Genomic DNA, 5,863 nt, shown 5'->3' with positions numbered 1-5,863 from the left:
AATCCACTGCTAAGAATTCACCCTGCAGAGAAACTCAAATGTACATAAAGTTGGAAAATAAAATTAGAAGTATTTTTGTATTTATTGAGAGCTTACTATGTATGAGGCACCAATCAAGACACTTTACACTTAATTTTCACAAGAACCTTATGAGTTTGGCGCTATTACTATTGCCATCTTACGATTAAGGAAATTAAGTTGGTAAAGCAAAGACAGAGTCACAGAGTTAATGAGAGCTCAGGATTTTAATTCAGTCAATCAGACTCTAGCTATAAGGAAATCCATAGCAACATTATTAGTAAAAACAAAAGACTGAATATAAACCTAAATGACCTTAATTTAGGGTCAGGGGAAATTAATTATAATACACCTACACAATGAAATACAATGCAGATTAAAAAAAGAATAGAATAGGTCTCCGTGTTCTGATATGGAAAGGTCTCTAAGATACACACTGGAGGAGAAAGCAAAGGTGCAAAACACTGTGTTCTATCCACCCATCTGTACGGGAAAATAAAAGGTACACAAGAAACCGAACTGTGGTTATCTCTGGGCGGAAGGACTGGTAATCCAGGGAGAATTTTTCAGTATATCCCCTTTAGTCATGTTTTAATATTTTAATATATGTATTATTTTTAAATAAATATATGCAATTAAATAGTCATACATACACTTGCAATTAGTCACACGGACACATGCAAACATATGTAAAGTACACACAAAGAACGATAACAGTTAATATTTATAGAGCACTAGTCTAAATGTTTTACATGTATTATCTCTAAATATTCAAAAGAATCCTATTAAGTGTCTATTATCCTTGCCCTCATTTTTAAATGGAGGAATTAGGACATAAAAAGATGGAGTAATTTATCCAAGGTCACCCAGTACAGCAGAGCTAGTGTTTGAACAGTCTTAGCTCTAGAGCCAGTGCTCAGAACTTCTCTCAATATATGATTATTGTCGTTCTGATAATCTGGCCAAAAGCCGTATTAGCTTTTTTCAACAGTTACATTGTAGAGTTGTAGACTTGATTCATCATTTTCATGCATAATCATTCAAAATTTCTGAGTTTTTTGTTTGTTTTGTTTTATTTTATGAGTTCATATCAACCTTGGTCTCCTCCTTCCTATATTTGTATAATTTTTTTTTAACCCAAGAACATCTCTTTGCATTTACTTTAGTAAAATGTCAACCTGTTGGTTTGGGATTGAGATTCCAGCCTATGGAGATAATTGTGACTTTTTAGTTAAGTCATTGCCTTAACCATTCCTCCTGTTTGGGGTAATCTTTAAACTTGATAAGCACACTTTCTATGCCGACATTCCAATTACTGATGAAGTTGCCAAACAGGACAAATCGTAAGATGCCACCCGACAGGTTGACTCTGATGTATTAATTCATCAACACTGTTTGGATGGTCCAAACTGCTGATTCATCTGTCGCCATTTCTTTATCTTGTCCCCAAGGACAACGTGATAGGTTTTGCTCATCATTTTCTTGGAATTAATTGTTTTATTCCTGATTTACCACCATAACTGTGAAGCAGGTCAGGTAGTACAGGGACACCCCTTCTCCCTCCAGGATATGGCTCCAGAAATTTCCCTTCTTCAGACCCCCCACCTGTTTTAATCTTGGCAAGGGGGAGACAAGCTGAAACTGGTCTTTTCCAGCATAGATGCCATCTATGGCTAAGGCAAGACATTTGGCTAATTATATCATAATCTCATCTGCATTGCAAATACTGCAGCTCCTATCATGCACCTGATATCATGACTGTTTTGAAAACACCACATGAGGAAGAAAAAGCAGGAAACAGCTCCCTTCTTACTGGGAGGAGACAACAAAGCTAAGTTAGCAACATATTTTCTTGGGCTTGACCTTCAGGGAGAACAAAAGTTCATAACCAGCCATCATGGCCTGACTTTCACGCTCTCGCTCAAGTAAGCCTGCATTGTCCCCCTTGAGTGTGTACTTTCACTTTAATAAACCTTGTAATTTCCTGCTTGCTGTTCCTGTTCCCCTTGAATTCTTTCGAACTGGAGCCTCTACCTTTCTGGCAACAACTGTACCCCACACCCCTAACCATTTTTTTATGAGAGACTGAATTGAAAGGCCTTGGTACAGAAAACATAATAGGGTTTCTATTATCATCTCATTCTTACATACATAATCTTTGCAAACTATTTGTATTGTATATGTAACCGCATGCAAACTTCATTTCTTTAATTTAGCTTTTTTCTCTGATTCAAGCTAGTTTTGCCCAGTTAGTGGCATTATGACTCACTCGCTTTTTTCCACCCTTATCCTGTGTGCCTGCTCCTTTAATCATTACATCTTAGGACGTAAGATTAACCGAGCCTCTGGTCTATAATCATGAGGATGATAGGTTTCTGTTGGACTTTAGACTAAGGACAACATCTTGGCTTTAGATGTGTGTCAACCCCACGCCCATTGAGGCAGAACAAAAACCCCACCGGTAACGGGACCAGGCCACAGGACCAGATGGGATGGCACCATGGCTAATTCCAGAACCAGACACAATGATCAATTACCTCATCCCCCTCCAATCCTCCAATCAGTAGCACCCATGACTCCAACTCCCTTAGTTTCTATGACTACCGATTTTTCCCTATATAATCTATACTTCTGAGACACCCGGGGAGCCAGGTCTTTGAGTGATAGCTTTCCTGTGTCCCCCAGACTTCCAACTTTCTAATAAACCTTATTTTCTTGGCTGCAAAACCTGCATGTATCTCTTTGGCTTAGACCTACCAGGCAGGTGGACCTCTTTTATGTCCTGATAACATATAGTAATGTTTGTTCACAGATTTATCAACAATTTAAATTTCAAATTTACCTGTCTTTATTTTGAGAATTAAACTTTCTCTTCTTTTTATCTTTTTGCCAAAATTTGAGATTTTTTTTCCTCTAGTTTTTTGGTTTCTACTTTTGTGTCCTACGATTTCTCTAAGAGTAATTATAATGACTCAGAGCACATGTACCAATTCCTACATTATCCCAAGGATGTATTTTGGCTACTTCTAGAGACTTAAATTCATTTAAAACATTTGCGTTATTATCTGATGCTCCTGCACACTCTTTTATTGGGCTTAATTTTTTTCTTTAGTAAAACTTTGCAGATTACTAAATATTGCTTTACAAAGAAGATGAAAAATAATTGTTTTTTCCCTTGCTCATTGTTATCTAGTAGTATTTATGCTAACTCCGTCAAAGCAGCAGAGAATACTGCTTTTCCTTTTTCTTTTTCAATTCCAATGTACTTTTAAAAGCCCTTTCTCTCACAATGGGTTGAGGGGACTGGAGAAAGTTCTTTTCTTACCCCTGTCTTAGTTCCTCTCCTAGAGGACACAGGCACCACTAATGTGACTGGATTTAAAATTTAGTTAGCTGGAGAGGTCACTGCTGTGTGCTTTTCTCTTCCTCTTCTTGTTTAGTTGGTACCTCCCGTGCAGGTCAGCCATTCATTCTTTTTCTTTAATCTATTTACATAAACCTCAGGCATCCTTGGTTCCTGCTTGGCAGAAAGACTTCTGTCCTGAGCCTAAATTGTGTCCTGCAGCCAAGTTTATATATCAGCCTCGAGAACCTTAGAGGAGCAGAGATGGGGCTGAGGTGGGGTTGAGGTAATCTGGAGTCCTCGGCCCAGGACCCGCTTCATGAATGTGCACCTGAGCAGTCGCTCAGGAAGGCCTGTGCTTGGTTTACTGTTCTGCTGTCACCATCTCAAAATTATTAATAAATTTTTAAAAAGTAGACTTGCATTTTGCACTTGGTGCCACAAATCATGCAGCTGGTCCTAATAACTAACTGCACAGTTCTACCGTTACTTAAAACAAAACCTTCAGCTTTTAAGGGAGAGGATAGACTCTCTGCTCCAGATTTCAGGTCTTCCCCTGACGCTCCTGTCGTCTGAGGGCATCGGCCTTAGCTCTTTCATAAGCCTGTTGGGCTGTGCCTGGCTTGTCCACTAGAACTCCCTTTCCTTTTACACTCAGGTAGGAAAAAAATTATTGTTTCATACATTTGTATCAAAATTATTTATCAAGTCTCTTGCAAGAAAATAGCCCTTCTTGGAATGGTGGAGAGTAACTTAGATTGATTCCTCTCAATTTCTCTTCAGTTTAAGAATATCACCTATCTTACAGTCAGAAAAAATGGTCCTTAGGCTAAATTTGGCCCATAGGCAGTTTTTGTCCTGCCTGAGGACTAAGAATAGATTATATATTGGGTTAAGGATTGTAAAAACAAAGAATATGTAATAGAGAAAGCCTACAATATTAACTGTCTGGCCCTGTACAAAATGTTTCCCAGCCCTTGATTTAAAGAACGGTAACAATCTGCCTTCCTTCTCCACTCAAGTCATAAAAAAAATTACTCTAAGTTTTAGCAAAAAAAACTTGTGATCTTCAATGTCCACCAGGTTCTTAATCCTTTATTCCTTCTGGTCCTTTCTTACTCTTCAAAATAGGAATTTCAAACCACTCCTCCTATGCTTAAGAGCATTCCCTTGAGCTCTGTGCTCTTGACGAACCTACAGACCTGTCTGAGGAAGGCAATCCCAAGCACTGCGTTTCCCAGTAAAATGTCTGTGATTTGTGCCATTTGCCAGAAGCCACCCCAGTTGCCCAGCCAGGGGGCCAGGTCGCTAAGTAAAAAGAGAGGGTACAGGGGAACTCTTCCCAGTTGAGTGCTCGTTGGAAGGAGTGTTGGCAGACCCACCCCACCAGATGCTCTCTGTTCTGAGTACAAATGCTCAGGTGAACTCAGAAAAGAGAAGCCCGCAAAACCTCGTGTAATTCATCCAACCCATTGAGGCCTGTTGTTAATCCGTTTAGAAGGGCCGGGACCCGGAGTGACTGGTCAGCTGCTGAGCTGGTCTCCTGTGTGGTTTCTGGGCCCTGAGCCTCCAGGCCACAGTCTCACATGTGTCTCTTGCAATCTGCTGCAGCTTCAGCACATGCACTCTTTGCTGCAATTGTCAAGCCCAGCACCAGCTTCTCTTATCTCATAGACGGCCTTGCCCCTTTGCCTCCCTCAAGCTTGCCCTTGCTAAGCTTCTTTTGGCTTTCTTTTGGCCACAAAGGGACCTGTCTCAAGGGCCTGTTAAGGGCAACAGGAGGTGCAGGCCTCCAGGTGCAGGCAGTGAGGGATGTGTTGTAACTATTTAAAACAAAACTGCTTAGTTGGTCTGCTTTTCACCATCCTTATATACGCCATACAAAGGCAATTCTAAACAATGTCATATAAAATATTCCTTCCTGAAAACAATCATTGGTCTGTTCTAATGACTGCAGTGGTTATTGTTGAGTGTTCATAATGTGTGTATATGCTTGAAATAAGCACATTTTGATTACTTCTCCTTTAATAAACATTGTATTCCACATGGGAGGTAGTTCACAGAACTCCCAATTACATAGTTGGCATCCAACATACCCAGCTGTTGGTTTGGAGAGTCCTGTTCTAATGGAATCACTGGAGGTCACCCTGGGTACCGTTCTTGTCTCCGTCCCCAGGGTACTATATTTTTGCTTTTAAACACTAGATTAGAATGGCGATTGCAAAGGTGGAAAAATTAACCTGACTTACTTTAATTCTGTCATCTTATATGTGACCACTTGAAATTTTTCTTTGTGTTTAGAATTTAAAACAGTGAAACAGTGTAAACTGTGATATTTTTGTTTGGTATGTAGAAATGCTAATTCATACTTGAAATATTGTACTGAATTCTAAAATTCTAAAACTGACATTTCTTCTTTTTAATTAATTGTTTAAAACTGGAGAATGACTCAGAAACATCTATATCTGTAGTACAATTTAGTATTTTTTCCTAAATTATATC

Source organism: Pteropus medius, unplaced genomic scaffold (genome assembly GCF_902729225.1).
Source record: "Pteropus medius unplaced genomic scaffold, Ma_sr-lr_union100, whole genome shotgun sequence".
Taxonomy (NCBI): Eukaryota; Metazoa; Chordata; class Mammalia; order Chiroptera; family Pteropodidae; genus Pteropus; species Pteropus medius.
Note: the sequence above shows the minus strand (reverse complement) of the source record.